Genomic DNA, 24,419 nt, shown 5'->3' on the forward strand with positions numbered 1-24,419 from the left:
GAGTGCTAAAGAGATGTGGCTGGGGCACCAGCAGCATCTGCTACACCACACACGGCACAATCATGGCCAAGCTTGATCATGGGAAGAACTGGATTGGTCATGCCTTACAGGAACACATAGTGGGGACTATAGAGGACACCCACAGCTTCACTCAGTCTGAGACAAGCCAGCCTCAACAGCAACATCTTGTGGCAGGAAGATGCAATCATGTGGTGCAATGTTTAGCCAGAACCATCTCTGGGCTTGGAAGTAAAATTTATATCCAGATGCGCCTCACCTTGAGACAGTGCAATTTTGGGGTAAGGATTCAAGAGGGGAGACAAGGAGAGGTGATCAGAGGTGGTAGAAGGGCCCTAGTGGATAAACTGAGAACTTCCAGCTAAGCTGACAGGTGAGTTTCAGCATTTTTGTTTCATTTGGACAAATGAACCTTGGAGCAAGGCTTTTAAATAATACATGTATGACCCAAAAGTACTTCCACACTTTATATAACTCCATAGTAATTTGTGTGGTTACATGTTGGGGTCTCTCTCCTCTCCTGCTTTAACCCCTTACACTACATTCCAGGATTTAGCATTCATTCTCACATTTATGGGTGCAGGGGAAGAGTATAATGGAGGCCCAAGTACCACACATCATACACTCAACAGTCATAAATGGAGCTAACAAACTGGCAAATAAGAAATATTTCATCCTATCTAAACAAATAAAGATGTGGAAGACGAAGTTCGAATGCTACACTTAGAATTCCTGGACTCTTTTAGAATTCTGGCCAAAACCCGGTGACAAGAAGCAGGCACGCCCCAAGCCTATATGCTTCTGTCTCCACCCCATCTCGGCCAAACCCAGGCACCTCACACGTGTAGACTCTGCAGCCTGCACCCTGGGCTAGCTCCACACATACCAGGGGCCAGCAAGCTTGTGCTATAAATGACCAGATAGGAAATATTTTAGGCTTTGTGGAGCATTCTGCCTCTATCACCATTACTCAACTCTGCCATTTCAGCACAAAATCAGCCATAGACAATTTGTAGCTAAGTGAGTATAATCATGTTCCAACAAAACTTTATTTATAAACATGGGGGTTGAAGGATTTGACCTACAGGCAGCGGTTTGCTGACACACAGGTCTGTGCTCCCACACACAGGTGCCCCCAGCAAATCCAGGTCGAGGGTGTGCACACTGCTGGCTGGCGTGTTTTGTCCTCAGGAGGACAACATTACGACATTTCATTAAATCACTGAAGTCAATCCCATGGAGGTTTATGCAACAATTTTGCGGTTGTAGCCAGAGAGGAACTAAGCAGTGCTTTTGAAAAAGGAAAGGGGAGCCTCAAAATCAGATCTGGTTGGAGTCATATTTCTGATTTCTTGATGTGTAGTCTTGAGTAAATTACTTCACTTCTCCAATCCTCACTTTTCTCATCTGTAAAATGGAGATAAATAGCAGTTCTTTTAATCACAATTGGGGAGGTTACATAAGAAGCACCAAGAAAAGTACTTAACACAAAGCCCAGCACACAGCAGAGTTGGTTCAAGTTCACTTTGATAACTGCAGGGCTTCCAGAACGAGGTGGTTTTGAATCTCAAAGTTGTCTTAGAATTTTCTCAGTCCACTAACTTTGCCTTGTCAGACATTCCTTGAGTCAAGCTTAGGCTGCTATTCAAAAATGCTCACAATACCAACCATTTTTTTTAAATAGAAAAAAAATGGATGTTTTGCCCTCATCTACAGGCCACAATATTATGCACCTATTGGTAATGAAAATCCCAATAGTAAGCCATTTATCTTTAAATGCCATAGTGATAAGAATTAGCAAAAGAAGTCCAGCTTGACACAGTGGGGATTTTAAAAAATGCTTTCCAAGGAACTCTCAGCAGCTTAAACACGCTCATCCACACATCACTACTCTCTCCTTTAGTTACCCTAAACTCATTTTATAATTACTATTTTTCATGTACAGATTTAGCATGATTACATGTTCAGTGGCATTGGCTCATATTTTATGGTAAGGTGTTTGAGTGAAGAGGCTGATTATATTCTGTGCTACCAGGTAAGAACTCCATGTACCCCAGAATGGGCTAATTGTACTACCAATACTTTCACGCCAAATTCTATTAATTTATTCTAAAGGATTAAATAAAAAAATCTACAACACCTAAAAACTTTGTTAAAAGGACAGACCACTACCACTGTTTTAGTAAACACCTAAAAACACAAGTTAAAAATTTAGCAAAACCCCAAACAATAAGTAGTAAAAATAAAACATAAGATAATCGAATTTAAAAAGCAATTATAGTTAATATAATATACTGATTATAATGATATTATTCATTGCCTAATAAAGTTTCATAAGTCGAATAAATTAAGCTGCTTGTGCTAAAGAGATAAATAAGGTTTTTGGTTTGTTTTTAAAACATTTGTACATTTCCTCTTAATCTGCAAACATAAAATGTCAATTGGCAAAGTTTTACCTACAGTTTTCTTACCAAAAGAATTTTCATGAATTATTGGGTCTTACACTAAAAAACCCTCGATTTGTCAACAACAACTATTTTAGGAAAAAATGAAAGGCCTTTCCCCTAAAAATCCAATCACACATTTTTCTACATTTAAAATCAACATGTAAGGATTATGCCTAATACCTTTTTATTTGAAAGAAATAAACACATAATCACATACACAAGTAAAAGCTTTAATAAATATTACAAGCTCTTGGGTGGGGGGGAAAGCAAGGATATGGATGGCTTAAATGTGCAAACTTCAGAGATAAACATTTACCTATAGATGCTATTTGGAAAGAGAAAGATTAACCTTTATATTCTTATGCTGAGGTCTCCCAAAAATATAAATGATCTCCATGGAGGAGTGACAAAGTCCAAAACACATCTAAAAATCAAAATAATAGTGAATAAGAGTCAGTAACTGCATTGGCTCATCAAGACTGAGTTAAATCTCTCAGTCAGACAATGGATAAGGGTAAGCTTATCTAATATAAAAAATAGATTAAAAAGAAATGATGGAGGGCCTCCCCGGTGGCACAGCGGGTTGAGTGCCGCTCTGTGAAGCTGTTCACAGCCTCTGCAGTGTGGGTTCGATCCCTGCCAGCCGGCAAGAATCCCACATGGCGTGGCAGACCTTTCCTGTCTTGCCCGCTGCTCCCCTCAGCAGTGTATTTCTGTCATCTGCCTGTTCTGTTCCCCACTCTGTCTCTGGTGAATCCTCTCACTCTCCCGCGCCTCTGGCCTGTACCCCAGCTCTTGTACAAAAATAAATAAATCTTAAAAAATAAAGAAAAAAAAGAAATGATGGACATGGGTCAAATCTATTCAACAAAGGTTTCTAGAGAACAAATCTACAACATGGTTCCAGGCCGCCCAAGAACCCAAATCCCTCTATTTCAAAAGGGACCATAACTCCCTTATACATAAACAACTCAAATTATTGTACAAGGCTGCTAGGTGCTGTGAACAGTGGAAATGCATGTGAGCCCTTCTTGGGGTAAGAGGGTGTGGTCTCAAATGGAGAGAGTCCTATGGAAAAAAGTCAGAATGGGAAAAATCCAGTTTTCTAACCTGAGCAAACATCGAGGATCAGGGAAACAGATCCATAGATACATGGGTTGAGGAACTTACAGTTCTTGTGAAAATAAGGTAGTTTTTTTTGGGCCTCCCCGGTGGCGCAGCGGTTGAGCGCTGGGTTGCGAAACTGCGCGCGGCCTCTGCGGCGCCGGTTCGATCCCCGGCTGCTCCCCGACCACCGAAGGAGGGTCCCACATGGCGTGCAGACCTCTCCTGCCGCCCGCTGCTCCCCTCAGCAGTGTACTTCGGTCCTTCTGCCTGCTCTGCTCCCCGCTCTGGCTCTGGTGAATTCTCTCACCCTCCCGCGCTTCTGACTGTGCCCAGTGCATGTATAAACAAAACAAACAAACAAACCAGCAAACAAATAAATAAAGCATGCCTCTATAAAAAAAAAAAAAAGAAAATAAGGTAGTTTTTATGTCAATCAGCTGGGGGGAAAAAGTAAGGATATTCTTGATCATTCTAGCATCTATGCCTACTGAGTTTGAGCAAACCATACATAAGGAGTCCCTGTGGTCAATGAAAAAGGAAAAAAGATGATCTGAGAAATCTAAATGATGTAGTCTTTACAGGAGAAAGGTAAGGAATGTCAAGTTGCTCAGCATGAATCAAAGTTTCACAGAAGTTGAATACTGTGAATATGTGAATATGGTGGGAAAATTAAGTCATCACCCAGCGCACAGCAGGGTCTACCAGTTGACTGCCAAGGAACCCACTAAGACGAGTCAGTATCATACTCCAGTTACAAACAGTAATTTAGTTAATGTGGTTAAATTGTGTTAATTTGAATTAGTAATATGAAGTATACTTAATTTCTAAATTGATTTAAGTTTTATAAAGGTGTAGAAGCTAAAAAAAAAAAAAACTCACCAGCTTTATGTTTATACAATAAAAGTGTCATTACACTAACAATAATTTAAGTCAACATTGAGGTTCTATGAGAAATTATTATCTTGAAGGGGATCTTAGCCAAATTTGAGAAGCCTTGGTTAACTGATTAAGCGTGAGAATCCTAATCTCACATTTATAATCTGTTTAATCTTGAGCAAGTCAACAATCCTCTCAGAGACTCAGTAAGTACATCTGCAAGCAACAATGGCCTCAGGAATAACAATGACTACTTTGCAAAAATAAGGCTAGTGGTAATTATATCAAAGAAAGCATTAATGCTTAGCACGTGACTGAGAATTAGTAAATAGCACAATAACCTTCATCTTCATCAATGTGAAGTACAGGCATATTGTGTTGTTTTCTTAAAGGTGGATCATCCTGTTATTAGTAATTAGTTATTTGTTTTGTATTAATTTCTCATTTGACTATGAAAGGCATTCAAATGCTGAGCCTTATCACTCCCTTTATCACTATGAACAGTTCTTAGAACTCATTATTGAATATAATTGGTTGAATTATTAGGAATAATAATACTATGTGTGGGTGGTTTCACATGGATCCTAGGAGAGAAGTAGACCTTTAAATACAATGTTTCTTCCCTTTGAATAGAAGAGGAAAATAATATTAACCAGTTGCAATGGCTCTAAAAAGATTACTTGGTTAAAAAGGTTGCAAGCCATCTGCCATCGAGCTTGGTCATACAGCTTGTTTTGTCCAATGCAATGTGAGCTGAAGTGACACATGCCATATCCAAACAGAAGCCATTAGAGTCATCTTATGAGTGGCCATTGTTTTTTTTTTTTCCTCTTCTACCATGAGTATGGTCTGTCCAAAAAGGATCCACTCCTTCAGCTTGAGTCCCAGAATAAAGACAACCTGGAGCAGAACCATAGGGAATGCATGAGAGAGAAATAAACCACTAAGATTTGGAGGTGGTTCTATCAGCACTAGCAATTTCTGACTAATATATCCAGCTACCATGGATGCCTGTACTTAAAATGTTTAACATTAAGCTTAACGGGCAGTATTTTCAAGGCAGCATTTTCTCACTGATTTCTCTCTCATTTATTTTCTCTTTATGCCACATTTGCTAATCCAGGTAATGTCATCTTTTCAGGGACAAAATATTTCATGTCAGGTCTCTAGATAAATGAAAATCACTTGTAAAAGATGTATTTTCAGATACAGATTCACATAACCAACCATTGGACTGCCTCCAAATGTCTTTATCATTCCTGGGCCCTGATTTCTTTCTAACAAATAGATGCTTCTGATGGTTGGATATCAAAATGAAGTCTCAAAGGAAGACAAATCCTGCTGAGATGATAAAGTTGTACAAATGTCCTAAATGAACACCAGCAAGCATCAGTGGGTGTGGGCTGAAACTCATGACTCGCATGTGTAAGGACCCAGCTGGACAATGACCCCCGTGAAAAATCCAGCCAAAAAAATGCCTGGCCCAAGCATGCCTTCCCACTGGATGTTAAGAGAAAGGGGACTTGTGTACCTGCTCTCTGGGATGGCATCACACAATGGCCAGGTGAGTGATGTCACTATCTTCCTGTGAGCCTTCTGCAATACAAATGATCCAACCTAGTAGGTCCTTAAAGGTAAGAACCATGTTTTCATTCATCTTCCTATCTCCGTACTATTACGCTTCTAATTAATGGCAGCTCAGTGTAGAGCAGTTAAAAGCTGGGACTTGGGTCTCCCTGGTGGTGCCAAGGGTTAATGTCTCAGCGCTATCAAGCTATCAGCAGGCACTACAGCACAAGTTTCAATCCCTGGCCAGGGAGGTGACCCACATGGCTCAGCTGACCTCCCCTGTCTCCCCTCAGCAGTGTATTTCAGGAGATCCATCTGTTCTGCTCCCCGCTCTGTCTCTGGTGAATCCTCTCACCCCTACCCCCACATCTCAGGCCAATGCCCCAGTTCTTGTATGCATAAATAAGTAAAAATAAATGCTTAAAAAAAAAAAAAAAAGCATGGGCTTTGAGTCAAGAGTCCCAGATTCAAATTTCAATTTCTCTACTTACTTGGATAGAGACCTTGTGAGCAAATGTTGTCCTGCTAATATCCCTCTGACTTGAACACTTTAGAGTGCCCCAAAGGACTTCCCACTGCCAACATCAGCATCTATGCTGAGGGCTTCTTTTAAACCTTGGAAAACTATTCAGCTCTGGGGACTGTGGGGGCAGAATGGAAGTGCCAAGGATTAACCACCGACAAAGATATTTATACACCAGTGTTCACAGAAGCATTATTTACAATAGACAAAAGGTAGAAGCAAACAAAACATCTACAGACAAATGAAGGGGTAAACAAAATGTAGTCTATAAGGTGAAATACTACTCATCTTTAAGAAGAATGAAATTCCTATTCATGTCGTAAAATAAATAAATCTTGAAAATAGTATGCTAACCGAAATAACCAGACACAAAAGGCCAAAGATTGTGTGATTCCACCATAGGAGACACTTACAAGAGTCAAATGCACAGAGACAGAAACTAGAATAGTGGTGGCCAAGGCTTGGGGCAGCACAGAAAGTAGCATCATTGTTTAATGGGGACAGAACTTCAATTTGGATGATGCAAAAGTACTGAAGATGGGTAGCAGAATGGTCATACCACACTATAAAAGTATTTAATACCACAGATCTGTACACTTAAAAATGGCTAAAGTGGTAAATTTTATGTAATGTATATTTACTACAATTAAAATAATTAAAGTTGTAAAAAGAAAAAATGTGCTTTAGGTGAAATCATCCTAAGGCAGGTGTTTTACACTATTTCCAGTTTCCTTGTGAGATTAAACTCAGTTACCTCTGTAATGAAGTGCTGAATAATGTCCCATGTTTCGGCTGCCTTCTCTTTCCTGTCTCATATCCTTGTTCACCTACTGGTTTTCCCTATATCTGCAAAGTAATTAATTGCACTAGAATACTTGCCTCGGAGTCCATTTCTGGGAAAGGCTAAACTCAAACACCTCAAGAAGTTTTTTAGTTTCTATGATGTCAATTTCTTCATCATTAAAAGTAATACTTTGGGCCTCCCCAGGTGGCACAGTGGTTGAGCGCTGGGCTGTGAGGGTGCCCGTAGCCTCTGCAGCGCCAGTTCGTTCCCCGGCCGCTGGTGAGGGTCCCACCAAAAATAAATAAATACATAAATAAATAAATAAATAAATAAATAAATAAATAAATAAAATAAAAGTAATACTTTGATCATGGAGTTACTGTAAGGACAAAATGAAATGATTCTTGGGGACTCCCTGGTGGCCTGAGGTTTAAATATCAACACTACCACCTCAATGGCCCTCCACAGAGGCCTAGGTTCAATCCCCGGCAGAGAGCTAACCCACATGGCGCAGCAGACCTCTCCTGTCTAGCCCGCTGCTCCCCTCAGCAGTGTATTTCAGTCAGTCTGCCTGTTCTGCTCCCCACTCTGTCTCTGGTGAATCCTCTCACCCCTTCCCCCGCCCCCATACTTCTGGCCTGCACCCCAGTTCTTCTACATAAAAATAAATAAATAAAAATCTTTAAAATGGAATAATTCTTGATCATGTTTAGCAGAGTGCCCACCACATAGTAGGTACCTGATATGAGTTTCTTGATTTCTGGTAAAATAAGTTATCTGTATTTTTGATAGAAGATAAACCATATCTCTGAGTTTCAGAAGATTAGAAATTCAAGAGCTATTCTTTTACATCTTCTGCCTAACACTTCCCATGATTTAAATTCACTAAGAGACATCATAAAGAACTGGAATTTTTGCATCCAAGTCAATTCTTTGCTTAGTAGTGGGCTGAGCCCACAAAAGAAGTTAAACCAACTCCCACCAGCCTCTCAAAGGCAGACAGAGCATCCCACACCCTCCTGCCCTAGAGAATTAGAAGGCTGTAGGGTTAACGATATGCAAACCTTAATTCTTCTCCTCTCTTTCTTAGGCTTCAGTTTACACCTTGGCATCACTAAGGTTTATATACTGAGGAGCAAGGTTCATTTAGCCTTTCTGATCCACAGTACACCAGAAGAAACCATGAAATCACAAAATTTCACTGAGTTGTGTCCTTTGCTAAGGACTGGAATCCCTGGCTTTTTGAAAGTTCACATTAAGCTACTTTGCTTTTATGAAAGACCTCCATTAGTACCCTTTTTGCTAGCTGAAAAAATCCAGAGGATTTTCACTCTTATGACAGAAGTCAATAAGTTAAAATAGCGCACCCCATTTGTTTTGCAGCAACCCTTCTTATAGGGGTGACACCAGCCCTGCGCAGTGAGAGTGGCCCTGCCAAGCTTCTTCCCCAGGAAATGCTTATACAGGCTGTGCATTTATCATATTATTCCTACTTTTCACTATATGTTAGTGTTATTTTAGGTTTGATGTGTTATTTGGTATGATTTAGTAAGTTATTTGGGGGGTCTGGAAATGCTCAAACAATTTTTCATATAAAGTAATGATAATTGGTTCTTCTCTTTAAACCATTTTGGTTTACAAAAGCTTTCATAGAAACACTCTACTTTTGGTTGGGGGTGCAGGAGGAGAAACCTGCACCACTTTATATGCTTTGTTTCTCTTTATATACCATTTACCAAAACACACGGAGAATTTTATTGGTGCATTGACCACCTATGCCAATTAGCAAACCAAAGGGATACATTACTGAGTCTAGTGGACCCTCCTAAATATGACTGAGAAGAAATCAAATTTCTACCATCTACTTTATAGAAAAATGCCTTTCTGAATGTGTTCTTTTAAAAGGCTGAGCAAATAAAAATGGACTAGATTTACATGTTAAAAAGTGAAGCTCTGTTCCCAAAATAAATGATAAAACCCCAAATTACATCCTGCCCTTTATCATTCATAATCCCCACAGCTTTTTTCCAACATTTCACATATGCATAGCCTTTAACTTTGTTCTTATCCCTCACAACTATATATAGTTGGCCAATTTAAGTCTCAACCATCTGACCGAGGGTAAATACCAGTCATAGGGGGCATATTTAATGGTTTCCATCTTTACCTCAATTATGTTACATTTATGAAGCTCATACTTCTCCCTATCTTACTGCTTGCTTTTCCCATTTTCCACTTACTTTTTACACAATAAAAACAAGATTCAAGAAATATTCCAATGATTAAACAAAGTGTGCTGCACAAATATGATGATTATGCTGAAATAAAACCACTTGATATAAGACCTCAAAACGTTGGTTCCTAAGCTAAAGCACAGAAGTCAAGATTAACATATGAAAGGCAGTTTAACAATGTCACCGTTCAATGTACAAAAGTTGTAAAAGTTGTACAAAAGTAAAGTCGCGGGCAGCCAGCATGCACCAAGCATTCCAGCACTCGCAGTGTTGTACTTTTGGGAAATGATTAAACAATTTCAAGTGGTAAAGCCAAAAATAGAACATAGGTCTCCTGACTTGCAGGTCAGTGTTCACATCTCTAAATCCAAAAGACTCTGCTCTGAAGTTATTATAAGCAACAATTCATGTTGTTGAATTCAAGGTGGCCTGCCACCTTGTATTCGAAGTCTGTGTATGAAGTCTGTGTATGTTCTCAGCCTTAACAAAAAAGTAAAGAATTTCCCTTGCACACCCCTGCTAACTGCATCGTGCCTACAAGCATGATGAACAGCAGTCACTGAGACTCAGCTGCCTTTGTATCCACCCAACATCAAACAGGACCTACTTTCAATAAGTCCCTAAGGATGACAAGCTATTATCCCATCCACTACCCAACCTGCTTCCCTCCCATCCCCTGAAGTTTCAGAAATAATAAGGTTAAATAGCCAAAATGGGAAACAAAGAAGGAATAGGAGGGAACTTTACCTGGAGGGAAGGGAAAAACACACATCCCTAGCAGGAAAGAAAACCTCAGAGGTGAGCATGAAAAAGAATGAGCAAACTGCTCCACAAAGTCCTGTCCTCTGAACCAGTCTTGTTCCTCCCAGTGTTAAGTTAGGATGGAACTGATTGGCACAAGAAAGTCATCTTGGTAAGAGTTTGGTGCCCACCAATGCCACTGAGAAAAAAAACAGGGCTCATGATACCAGCCCAACCTCACATCTTACAGACCTGTTTAGTATTCCATGTTGACAGCAGATTTCTCCACCCCCAGAGCAGCTCCCAGACTCCAAACCCACCTTTGAAGCACCTCAGGTCTAGAGGATGAACTTCCCACACTAACCACCCCCACCTTGTTTTAGAGAAATTCACTACATGAGAACAAGTAACTACAGTGCACAACTATGTTTAATTTCTCACATGAAACTCTGCCCTTTCTTGCTATAATTAGCCATACTGTTTTAGTGGAAAGCCTCTCACAGCTTGCGTAAGAATCTGAGAGCATTCCTAAAGAACAGTCACATTGCTCAATTCCCATTCAAGCTCTTATCTTTGAGCCACTGAGAAGTTGCTTTGAATTAATAGTTTGCTCTTAATACATTTATGGGGAATGCATTTTGCTGCCTACAACTCATTCATACCCTGAAATCACAGAATGACAATTACTTTTAGGGGTGGAAAGCTGTAAGGCAGGAAAAGAGAAGTTACACTCTCAGACCACACACATACACGCACAAACACTGCACATACACAAGAGAATTAAATGAGCAAAATACAGTCTCTGGAGAATAAACTATGGCAAACTAAAGCTGCCAGAAGGCATCTATAAACATTGCCACTGGTCTTCCATCTACAGGTGTATCCCAGAGGTGCTCTCCCACCCATAATCCTCATTACCAGAGCTACACTCTCACCATTGGCCTGGGCCTCCCTGGTGGCGCAAGGGGTTAAGCACAACACTAAGAAGCTGGTGGTGCAAGGGGTTAAGACGCAACCTATGAAGCTCACCACATCTACTATAGCACAAGCTCGATCCCTGGCCAGGGAGGTGACCCACATGGCTCAGCAGACCTCTCCTGACTCACCCACTGCTCCCCTCAGCAGTGTATTTCAGTTAATCTGCCTGTTCTGCTCCCCACTCTGTCTCTGGTGAATCCTCTCACTCCCTGTACCTCTGGCCTGTACCCTAGTTCTTGCATGCAAAAAATATATAAATCTTTAAAAAAAAATCTCTCTATTGGCTTCTAGGAAAAAGTAATCACTTAAGTTCCTTTCTGAAAGTGCTGACTGCCTCTCTCTCTCTCTCTCTCTCTCTCTCTCTCTCTCTAATTTTGCCGAATGCCCATTTGGTGCCAATAACTAGAGATTTCCTGGAACTTCAAAGCAACAAATCTGGAAGATGGAAGTGAAGAAGGAATACCCAAAAGGTTAAGAGCAAAATTTGAAGCACCTCCTGGGAAATAGGGACAGCCAAATGCTAAGGAAATTTGACTAGGGCAGAAGGTGAAATGACCTGAGGGGGGTGAATAATTATATCAGCAATTAAATTAAGTGAGGTACTGGCCTTGGGCTTCCCCTGCACTGAGATCAAGTGAGTAACAAATCATGCAGAAGCTATGAAAGAAATTCAGTTTGGCTCCTCCTGGTACTTATAGCATTTGCACTGGTGGGTGGTCTGGGGGGAGTTCAGTTGTTTCTGTGGTATTGGAGCCACACACTGTTCCTACTATGTTGGTAGCTTTGAGAGTTGGGAAGATATGGGTTCAGATTCTGCCTCTGCCACGGCATTGACTTTGAGCAAGTCCTCCTAGTCATTCATTCATCCATGAAATATTTATTGAGCATCTACTATGTGTCAAACATTCTCCCAAGTATACTGGGGATATAGCAAAAGGCAGAAGTGCTTATCTTTATGAAGAGTTTATCAAATTCATTGAGCTTCAGCTTCTTCTCAGTAAATATGGGGATATTATACTTTAGAGGTAGTATGAAATGAAGGATATAAATTACCTGGTACCTGGTTAGTGCTCAATAAATGGTACCTTTCATAGAGCAAACTTTTCCATGACCACCAACTAGAGTATAAACTCTAAATGAGGTACTATCTATATAGTTCTCTATACCACAAAACCCTATATATAGTAGGTGCTCAATAAATATTTCTCAAATCAATGAATGAGTACTCAATTAACAGTAACCATTATTATGGTAACTGATAATCATTATTCTCCCCCACACCACTGCGATTCTATTGCCTAAAAGGCACACAGCACACAGCATTAAAGACTTTCTGTAAGGGAAGTAAGGTGCGTTACGTAGTACATCTTCAGACATTTTCATATGAAAATAAATATTATTGAGCATAAGCAACCCAGTTCAAAGAATCTATTGGTACAGAGACCTACATGGACAGCTGATATAGATGCCTGCCTACTGCTTTTCCAAGCACAAAGTAAGGACAGGTTGGCCAGGCTTCCTTCATGTTATTCAGAAAACACAGTAAAAGTAAGTTAAGTTAAATAAAGCTTAGTAGCTCTGCTAAAAGATGATGTATCAGTAAGAATAAGCCTCTTGTTTAAAGTGCTGCACAAATCAACAATCACAAAATCTCAATGGCTTAAATCAGAGGTTTATTGCTCAATCACAAAATTTGCCAGTTGACCAGAAATGTTGCTCACTTAGCGACTCAGGAACCCAGGTATGGAAGCTCCATCTCGACATGTGCTTCTGTGATCATCACAGTAGAAGAGAGCCCTGTTTGGTACCACACTGGAAATTCAATATTCTAGCACAGAAGTGACACAAATCACTTTAGACCTACACCTAGAAAGAGAGAGAGCATGGCTAATTCTGCCATGAACAATTTCTACCATAGATACTAAGATATTCTGTGGAATAACAAAGGGATTTGTGAAAGAGGATGCTCCAGTACAACATCTGGACAGCTCTAAGGTATATAAGATCCTAACCTGGGAAGATGTGTAGAGATAATATTAGAGCAATGGCCTCAACATAAAGACATCTCAGACAACACAACAAGTTCTGTACTCTGAACTTTCAGAAAACTCTGCTGTTTTCTCAAAATACGTTAAGCGTTCCAGATAAGCTTTTATTTAGGAAACAAAAAAAAGCTCCTACAGCTGAAAAAAAAAATTGAAAATCACCAATGTAAACTAAATTCTTTATTTTACAGACTAAAAAAGTAGAGAAGGGAAAAAAAGGGGCAGCTCAGAAAGTTAGTGACCCCACCCAACCCCAAGAAAGCTCTGGAATGTTGAGCAGATGGAGAAATAAGTTCATGACAGTATTTGTTGTACAGTTGCACCACCCTCTGGCTTTACCCTTCATCTATGCTCCCTGTAACTGGCACAAAGGAGCCAGATCTAGAACAAAATCATGTCATATAAGTCACCCAGGGCTCAATAAATACTATGGACCATAAGTAGAAGTTCCTACCCTTTTGCACTAAACAAGGATTCACATCCCATTACAGTTCTCTACATTACTCATTCCTTACATCCTAGCAAACGTGAAACGATTAGTAGAAGTTAATACTAATCTTCAGGAGACTTTCATTTTATTCTTAGAAGATTACAGGTTAACAGTCAACTATGATTTGGGTTCACTCAACTCCATTCTCTTCTCATGCTCCAGCTCTGCTATATGCCTAGTTTTCCCTCCACCTTCATTAACACTAAAACAGTGGGTGTCTCATCCTTAAGCCTCAAAGGCCTCCCAACCTCCAGTCTCTTTTTCTAATTATCTTATACTCACACAGCCCCTGAAATAAAAATTCAAATTTTTCAAACTGGAATCCATTTGCCTCCTCAATCTTACCCCAAGCTACTTTTCCAGCATTCTCTCTACTATAGTACGGCCCGATCAAAAGCAGGACAATGGACTGGAAAGTCAAAATGACATAGTCCATAATCTGAGTTTCTATGTGTTTACCTATAAAGTATGAGAGCATCTACTTAGAGAAGCTCTTAAAAAGTTATTTATCAGTAAAGATTATGTTTGACTACAGAGAACAAATAGTGGCTTAAGAGTGAGAAGGTTATTTGTTATATGTAATAACAAGTACAGGGGAAGGCAGTCTAGGCTGGTACTATGGCTCAACAATGTCATCAAGACCAAGATCCTTCCAGACTCCAGCTTTGCCATTTTTAATACAGGGGTTTTTTTTCATTTATTTATTTTATATATGTGTGTGTGTATTTATACATATATATTTTAACATCAGTCTTCCTTTTTGTACAATGCATGCTTTCCCCTCTCAGGTACTGCCCATAAAATTCCCACCACCAATTTACCGGTGCACCATCACCATAGCGCCTAATACAAGGTTTTATTTTTAGTGTTATAGTTGATTGCTGCCTCTCCAGACATTGTACTCAAGTTTCCAGCAGCAAGAAGCAGAAAGGGGCCACACAGTATTGCAGTATACTAGTCATGTGTGTTCTCCTCAAGCTTTCAGGAAATCCCCATTCAACAAAATCCACACATATCATTAGATAAAAGTCCTGAGTCTCATTACCATCCAGGTTGCAAGAGAGTCTGGGAAAGTGAGAACAATATATTCCCATCCCAAACAAAACTGAGGTTCCTTTAGTTGGAGAGCTGAATATGCATAGGCAATCAGCAATGTCTATCATAATATTAAAATAGATATTTTATGTAAATAAAAGAAAATAAATAAAAATAGATAAAAGCACATAGTTGCCTGCTCAATAAAAATTAAGCTGTAAATATTACTGCTATTATCACAGTTTTCATTTTGTAATGACAAAATGATACTCACCTACCTTACCCTCTGGCCAAATGGAATAACTCATATCTATATGTGCTCCTCACATTTCTACTCTATCCCACTGCTCTATCTGTATCTTTCAAACTATCCAGGAAAATGCCATCCAAGAAGTCTCTCCTGAGACCCACTCTTAATAAGTTCTACGGTGGCAGGACCCACATCAAACAACAACACAAAAATCTCTGATGTGCAATCTACTGAGCATAGTACCTTGGTCTGGTAAATAGGGCCTTCATAATTTGAGTAATTCATGCACATTTTCATACCTGATACTTTAGAATCAAACATGGTATAGTTCTGAAATGCTAAAGTTAAATACTAGACTTTTGTATTTAAATAGTTAAATGCTGGCCTCCCAGGTGGCACAAGGGGTTGTGTCTCTGCATTCTGAAGCTATCAGCAGCCACTGCAGCACAAGTTCAATCCCTGGCCAGGGAGCTGACACACATGGCACAGCAGACCTCTCCTGTTTTGCCTGCTGCTCCCCTCAGCAGTGTATTTCAGTAGAGCTGCCTGTTCTGCTCCCCACTTTGTCTCTGGTGATTCTCTCACACCCCAACCCCCGCACCTCTGGCCTACACCCCAGCTCTTACATGCATAAATAAATAAATTTTTAAATAAATAAATAGTTAAATACTATGACATTTCATATCATAAAGACGGGGAGGGAGTGAAGGAATAAGGACTGCATTCTCCAAGAATGAGAAAAAATATATTAAATTATTTAGGCTCACCACACTATTTACACACTGCAAGAGTTCAGATTACAGCTCTTCAAATAGTCCCTCCCCTACTTTGGGCCAGTCTACTACTACCCATGGGTGGGCTTCTCCGTGTGACTTATTATGTCCAAAAAGACTGTTAACAGAAGTAACATCTGCCTGGGTAATTCGGCTTGGCTCTTGGCTCCAATGATCTTCCATGAGAAGAACATGCCCAGTCAGGATGGGCCCAGAAAACAAGTGGAACAGACCAGAAGCCAACCCACAGCCTAAAAGAGTCAGTCCATGAAGCCCAGCCCATGTCATCCAAATCACATTCAACCTGGAGACCTGTGAGTGGACGAAGAAACACCTTCCTGTTTCTGGAAACAACAAATATTGGTGAGGATGTGGAGAAAAAGGAGCTCTCCTCCACAGCTGGTGGGAATGCAAACTGGTCCAACCACTATGGAGAGCTGTGTGGAGTTCCCTCAAACTGCTAAAAATGGGGCTTCCATATGACCCAGCAATTTCATACCTAGGAATCTACCCAAAGGACACAAAAGCATTAATTCAAAAAGATACCTGCACCCCTATGTTTACTGCAGCACTATTTATAATAGGTAAGCTATGGAAACAACCCAAATGCCCAAAAGTTGATGACTGGATCAAGAAGATGTTGTATATATAGTCAATGGGATATTACACAGCAATCAAAAAAGATAAACTCATGCCATTCACAGCAACATGGATGGAGCTGGAAGTGATTATGCTCAGTGAAATAAACCAGAGAGAAAAAGGAAAATATTGGATGGTTTCACTCATAGGAGGAATAGAGGGGAAACAAATAAGGGATCAGGAAAACAAAATAATTAAAATAAATTAAAAAACAAAATTAAGAGGCAACTATAAATCAGAGAACTTCTAATGGGGAGGAGGAGGAAGAGGGGTCAAAACAGGAAAGGGAAGAGCACAGGGACTATGGTGATGGAGCAAGGGTGAATTGGTGGTGGGAATTTTATGGCAATTCCACCTGAGAGGAGAAAGCATATAGTGTACAAAAATGAATAATGATATAAAAAATACATATAAGAAAGAAAAGAAAAGAAATACCTTACTGTTTTGGTAAACTATGACCATTGAGATTTTAATTTTGTGACTTTTCCAATTTAATATAACAATAGGGCCATAATATTTTAGTAGGAGAATTTTAAATTTGATTTGCTTAATCACTGTTGGAAAAGAGTCACATTGTAAGGGAAAGAGAAAGTAAAATCCAAATGCCTTAGCAAAAACAAACAAAAAGATCCAATGGAATGATGTTACCAACCTGTATTCAACTAAGACCTATACGAAAATTTAACTGGACATTTTAGGTATGAGGAAACAAGAAAGAGTATGGATTTTGTTTTGTTTTACCTTCTTTTAAGTCATCATCATTAAGTTTAGATCAAATTTCCATTGGGCCAAAACTAATCTACTGAAAATATATAATATAGTCACAAGATTTGCCTATTGGTAGAAGCAAAAGTCTTCAAAAGGCAAGACAACTGTACATTGCAAAGACCACCAACATCATAGTGGATTCTAAACAGAATAGGCCCTATATATGCCGGGAGAGCCCAAACTTTAGCCCACACACATGAAGACCATACAACCAGTTTGAATTCAAGGCCATGGCCAAGGTCACGGGCTCTGGGTCAGATCAACCTGGACTCAAATTGTTACTCTCACAATAAGCTGTAGCAAAATACTTAATTCCTTTTAACTTTCTCATCTATAATTTGGGGATAATAATATTCTCATCCATAACCTACTGCATAAGGACTCTGCAAGGCTTAAAAAAGACAATAAAAAGTGTAAGCATATGCAATAATAACATATTAATAATAATAATAATAATAATAACAAAAGTAACAGCAATAGTAATAATACTACCTTGACAAACCTGGCTTCTAAATTAAGGCCATCTAATCATTGCACTCTGGCTTACAATCTATTCATGAAATGCTGAATTCACTGCTTTATATTCACATCCAGGTACGGGATCATAAGGTAACAACTCTCTGGACCAATTAGTAAATTTCTAATGAATTCAGGGAAAAAGGGCATTGAAAAATACACCTTTCACCAGTATAGAATCGAGAAGGACTTAGTCCTTCTTCCCACAATCCACCTACCCATGAAAGTCTTTCTGGTGAAAGCCACGCTCTGTCACCATCCAGGCACCACCCTCCTCAAACTGTACAAGGCTTTTATTAAAACACAGAAGCAGACTGACAAGATGGCTCAGCTTCCAAGCAAACTCACCTTAAAAGCAAACTGTTTTACCCTTCAGAAAGGCTCTCCCTTGACCTCACTGCCACCTCCAAATTGGTATGCCACATAAGAGAAAAAGACAGCCCCTCACTTCCAGAAGTTAGCTATATTGTCAAAACTAAAAGAATCCACTCATGCTTTAAAAAAAAAAAAAGTTTGTCTGCTTCAAAAATATCTTATAAATCCATCCAACAGAGCCAAGCAAGAAGTAGTGCATACTGAGAACCAATGTGACTTTACAAAACCTAAAGTGACTATAGGAGACAGTGCCACACCCATTTCCAAATAGCTCACAGCAAATGGTGTCTCTTAGAGGAGCTTGAAATTCTAGAGGAATAGATGGACAATTCTAAAACACAGCACCCTTCTAAACCCTGCCATTTCATTCTTCACACCGATTCATTTCATTTTCAAGTATACAGTCTCAGCATCCCCAAATACTACAACTAATAAGAGGAGGCGGGGAACACAGATCATGCATACTTGCTTCTAGGACCATTTTGAAGAGTTTTCTTTCCACTTGTCTGTCTCTCACAGCTGGAGCCTCATACCTGGTGGAAACCAATGGTTAAGGAAAACCACTGATTTAAAAAGCCAACCAGGAAACTAACCATGGCAAGTGGGAACTGCCCTCCTCTCGCGTGCATTGATTGGCTCTTGGGGTTCCACCGGTCTCCGTTCTGCCCACATAAGTGGCAGGTATGGCTGTCAATCACAGAGGGAACTGACAATTCACCGCTCCGGGAGTAAATTGCTTTTCATCCAGCAAAGGCAGGTAGCCGCCTAAAATCGATCCGCTCGTAACCGAGCGGACCCTCCCTCTTTGACAAGGAGAACAGAGACCCTTAAGTACAAAATAAATAAGGCAGGGCCTACCCGAGAGTTTACGAGCGCTGTTTCATTATCCCGCACCAAAGGCGCCCTTAATCTTCACTGTCCTAAGATGATCTTGCAAAGGCTCAGACAGTAATTTAAAAAAAAAAAAGAAAGAAAGAAAGAAAGAAAGAAAAATTAGGTACCACCCTCTAAGTATCCGTTTTCTTGTATAATTCAGAGATAAGGAGAGGGAGGGAAGCATTGTCGTTCAGTTTAATGTCACATCGTATTCATTTCATTTTCAGACACCACCACCCACCACCCCTCCCCAATAAATCCGGCTTCGTTTTTCCTGACACGGATTTTTTAAAAAACACTCCCCCTCGGAGCCCACCGAGGCGGCCAGGCATCCCACCCCCTGGGCTCGGGCTCCACCTTTCTCCACTTTGTTCTTGCTGGGGTTCCCCCAGACCCCGGCCCCCACGAACACCCCACCCCTCGAGGGAAGAGAGGGCAAGCCAGGCGAAAGAGGGGCCCTGGGGGGGATGAGAGGCGAGGGCAGTGAGGGTGGCTGCCGGGCAGGGACTGCGGGAGGTGGCCGGGGCCGCCGGAGAGAGCCGTGCACTTGTTCAAATCCGGGGGTTTCTACATCCAGGCAAATCCGCCCTTAGGCCGCCCCATCCTATACCCCGCCCCAGAGAGCCCCCGCGGAGGCGGATGGTGCACCCCTCGGCTCCCCCCGATAACGCATTGCAGCTCCCCACGAGCTAGGGGGACCCGGCACGAGGGGTGCCGAGACGCAGCACCCCGAGGGAGCCGGCGGCGCGTCTCACCTTTCCGATGCTCGCCCGGGGCCGTCCCACATGGATTTTTACAACCTCACGTCGCCTTGGCCCCGGGCAGCCGGGAAGAGCCGGAGCGGGAGCCCGAACGAGCAGAAGCGGGAGGAGGAGGAGCGGGCTGGGGAGGAGGGCGAGGAGGAGGGAGGGCAGCGCTCGCAGGGCCGGGGCCGGGCGCCGGGCCGGGCGGGGCTGGCGGCCGAGGGGGCGGCACCCGCCGCAGTCCGAGACGCGCGCTCGCGAGGCGCCGCCAGAGCTGCGCTCCCCGGGCCCCCCGCCCCGCCACTCGGCGGGCGCGCTCTCTCCACGGCCCTGACTCACATTCCCAGCATTCCCGAGGAGCCGCTGGGGGGGTCTGGGCCGGGGCCCCCCCACAGGCGCCTCCGCGGGGGGCAGCAGAGAGCGCCCAGCCCCGGCAGGGTGAGGAAGGCGGGGGGTCTCCAAAGCGCCTCCTCCCTGGAGGCCGCCGGGTTAAGCGCCCCGTTGTCATCTCCCGTAGCCGACGCCCCTACCCGGGTACCCCGCCTGCAGAAGCTGCCAGGCACTCCCGGGACCAGTCAGGTGGCTTCCGGGACAGTGGAGGGCATGCAACTATCTGTCAAGTTGAGCCCTGGAGTTGGGGTCAAGGTTCCCGTACCTTGACACCTTCCAGTAGCTTAATCTTCTTCAGGAGGATGAAGGGATGTCTTAAGGTTTTTGCTTTCTTGTTCATCCAAGGAAAGGAGAGAAGGGAGGTAGAGAAAACAATCATCATCATCATCATCATCATCATCATCATCACCATTATCACCATCATTCATTGACTGCCCCTCCTCTGGGCCCTTGCATGCCTCATCCCATTCAAGGTAGAAAGACGGTTTCTGAGTTCGTAGATACACCTCAGGGTGATGTGCAAAGGAATTTAGGCAAGTTCTTCTTTGGAAAACGCTTCTACCCAGCAAGTCTTGAAACCCCAGTTGCTCCTTTTTTATATTAGGGAGGGTACCTGGAAATGTCATGGGCATCTCCACATTTGGTGGCTCACTGAGTAGTCAGTTTGCAGGATAGAGTGGTGATTTTTTTTTTTTTCCTGGCCTGATGAGTTGGCTTCCAGACTCCTCCTGCTGGGAAGCTCAGACAAAAAAAAAAAAAAAAGCAAATCCAGTATGGTATGTCTGGGTGAGCAAAGTATGGAATCAGCACAGAGGCTAGATGACTCCTCCTTCCCTCCCTTGATGGGAATTCAAATATTATACGAAGGAGTGGACTCTGAAAGGGAAGGATGTCTTACTGTTCCAGTCCAAACACTGTTCTTAAGCCTTTCTTTTACACCTCTGTCTTGTATTTAAGGATTTTCAGACACGTGACGCCGGAGGCCTCTTTGCCCTCATCCTTTTCTTTCGTTCACTCACCAAGAAATCAGACTCATTCTGTTAACCTGGATATTCTAGGTACTGAAGCAAGCAACACTTGTGTAGTTTCCTATGCACACCCTTGACAGCATCCACTGAAAAGCCCTGTTTTCTATAAGAAACCCTTGTTGAGAGTCTTTTGAGAATTCTAAAATCCCATATCTTTTGAAATGTGACCAACATGTACTAAGTGCCACCTATGTGCAGCACTTACTGTTTCTCAACTACTCTCACAAAGACTCTTTAAGATGTTTACTATCTTCCAGCCAACTCAAGTAACATGCCCAGCTAACAAAGTGTTTAAATCTATGTCTACATTTCTCTATTCTTGGCCACCCATCTTCTTTTCCTTTGACCCATGAGTTTTTAGCAGAAATCCTTGGACTTCATGGGGACAATTTCTTGTTTCAATGCCTATGTACATTTACCTCCAGAGATAGAGTTTCAGCAGACTTCTTTCACATTGGATCCTTGACCCAGAAAAAGTTAAGAATAATCACTTTAAATAGAAAGCAACTTATAAGAACAAGTTGTAAGAAAGTTTTAGGGATCTTAAGAAAGTCATCTTTGCCTCCTCTGGGACTTAATCTTTCTAATCTGAGAAATTAAAAAGCAGAGCTAAAGGATCTAAGGATTTCCTCCAGAGCTAAAATTCTCTAACTTTATGTTTAAATATACATTATAGGATGGGGGGTGGAATGTGGATACAGAACCCAAAGTGCTTAGATATACACTACGGGATCGCACCCCGAGGACAGAAAATACAAAACATGGAATAGTTTATAAAACATGTTATGTGACTCCAGGTTTTTTTGTTTTGTTTTGTTTTGCTTTGCTTTGTTACCTTTTCACATCTTTTTCCATTGTGGTTACCTCTTTTCCAGCATGTCAGAGCACACTTTCATGGCAGATATTTTTCCTCATACATTCACTCATTTATTCATTCAGCAAATACTGAGCACCTACTCTTTACTAGTTCTTCTGGATTCAGAGCCCCTACCCTCAAGGACTATACAGCGTCTAAGGGAGACAGATAAGATAACAGGCAATTGCAATACAGCTTATAAAAGGATAAAGCTTTATGAAACCAGCCACACGAGACTGGATCTTTAGTGAACAGCTGCCCTTGGGTGGGGCCTCATAGGCTGTCTCCCCAGTATTTTATTTTATTATTTTTTTAAAAGATATATTTTATTTATTTGTGCATACAGGAACTGGAGTAGAGGCCTTAGGTACAAGGGTGGGGGGGTGAGAGGATTCACCAGAGACAGAGTGGGGAGCAGAACAGGCAGATCCACTGAAATACACTGCTGAGGGGAGCAGCGGATAAGACAGGAGAGGTCTGCTACATCGTATGGGTTAGCTCCCTGGCCTGGGAGCGAACTCATGCCACATTGGCCAGTGACAGCGATGAGACATTAACCCCTGTGCCACCAGGGAGGCCCATCTCCCCAGGATTTTAAATTGAGCCATGAGAATGAGTCAGCTAGCTGTACTGAATAATGAGCTTCTGGACCACGGCAGCCCAAGTCAGATCTACAGCACCCAAAACCATAAAGCAGAAGTCATCAGGAAATGAGGTGTAAGACCTACCAAGGGTCCTAGTCTGCATAGAGGACAATAGACAGTCATGTAGACAAACTAGGATTCCTGAAGGCCTGAAAGACTTAATATTTGTTTACTTTATATCTCCAATGTTGGCAACCCAAACTTGATTTGTCCCAGTCAGAACTGTGGATTTCATGTACCTAACATCTTCTGTCCCAAAGTTTCCTATAAAATTAATTACATCACCATTTATTCCAGTTGCTCCAGTCTAAAATTACAACGATCTCTGATCCCTCTCTTTTCTTTATACCACACATGTACCCCAATCAGCTAGTTCCATCAGCTTTACCCAGTGCCATATCAGAGCCCAGAGCAATAGGAAAACTATTCATACATACATGCATGTGTGTCAAATAGAAAGATTCATAAAAGAAAAATCTACAATGAAAAAATAACTATATGTAAAGCCCCAAGGTGCCAAATCAGTTCTCTCACCATTAATGACCACATAAACCTGCTCAGTAAGTAGATATCAGGGCCAAGTGGTCCTGGAACTGAAAACTGGCTGGAAATGACTGTTCTTGTTTCACAATGATACAAAGGTATAAAATTCTCTCTCTCTCATATACTCTCTCACACACATACACACACACACTTTTTTCATTATGATTTCTTGCATTCATTTCAAATCCAATGATAACAAAGAACAAATACTCATATAGTCCATGCTATGTGCCAGACTCTGTTCCAAGCAGTTTAAGTGCATTGCCTCACTTATTCCTGACTGTCGCCCTTTAGATACCATTATTGTGTCTATTTTACAGACTAAGACACTAAGGCACAAAGCAGTAAAGTAACTTAACAAGATCACACAGAAAGTGTCAGGCCTGAGAGTCAAACCCAGACAGTCTGGCTCCAGAATTAACAAGGTAAAATCAACTGGCCTTAGTGAATGGTTGGATATAATACATGGGAGGAGAGACAAGAATACTCCCACGAGTCTGGTTTGAGCAGCTGGATGGATAACATGCCATCCACTAAGACTGGAAATGAAGTTAGAAGTGGGAGGTAGAGGAGTGTGGAAATTTTAGGAATAATTTATGGGCCTTGTTTGGGGGAGTTTGAATTTAGCCATCCAGAAGGTATCACAGTGTGCTTTGTGGTCAGAGCAGAGATACATGATGAAGAGTGAGAGCATACAGGAAACATCGCCTTTGGTGATTCACCTTGAGTATGACTGAGTAGCTCAATAACAGTCAAAAGCCACAGAAGAATCTAGCTAGATGAGAAATCCCTAAACAACTAACAATTACCTGTCCTTTTTAGGCATGAGGTTATTTGTATACATCTCCTAGGAGGGTAGATTTTAGTTTAAGAGAAATATCATTGCACTGTCATTAAAGAAAAAAGGCCCATGGATGGACACTAGACTTTTGATAGGGAACATAATTAGTATATACATGTGAGACTATAAATACATATACCTGAAACTAAAAAAAAAAAAAAAAAAAAAAAAAAAAAAAACATGAAACAAAACAAATGAACAAAACAAACTTACAGATTATGAGAACAAAATTGTGATCACCAGAGGGGGCAAGGGGTGGAAGGGAGGTAAATCGGGTAAAGGGGTCAACTATACAGTGGTGGGTAGAAACTAGACTTTTGGTGGGGATAA

At 41.4% G+C, this 24,419-nt stretch overlaps 1 protein-coding gene across 4 annotated transcripts in view; it reads right to left on the minus strand.

Moving 5' to 3' along the window:
* The window catches only part of ERC2 (ELKS/RAB6-interacting/CAST family member 2), an 847,094-nt gene extending 827,187 nt beyond the window's left edge, over positions 1 to 19,907 (minus strand). For all 4 annotated transcript variants that reach the window (XM_054694730.1, XM_037501575.2, XM_054694735.1 and 1 more), the window contains exon 1: positions 19,800 to 19,907. The gene's annotated coding sequence lies outside the window, so the exon portion shown is untranslated. The remainder of the gene's footprint in view (positions 1 to 19,799) is intronic.
* Between the last annotated feature and the right edge of the window lie 4,512 nt (positions 19,908 to 24,419).

The sequence above is a fragment of the Talpa occidentalis genome, unplaced genomic scaffold, assembly GCF_014898055.3.
Source record: "Talpa occidentalis isolate TD23 unplaced genomic scaffold, MPIMG_talOcc4v2.1 talOcc4.10, whole genome shotgun sequence".
Lineage (NCBI taxonomy): Eukaryota > Metazoa > Chordata > Mammalia > Eulipotyphla > Talpidae > Talpa > Talpa occidentalis.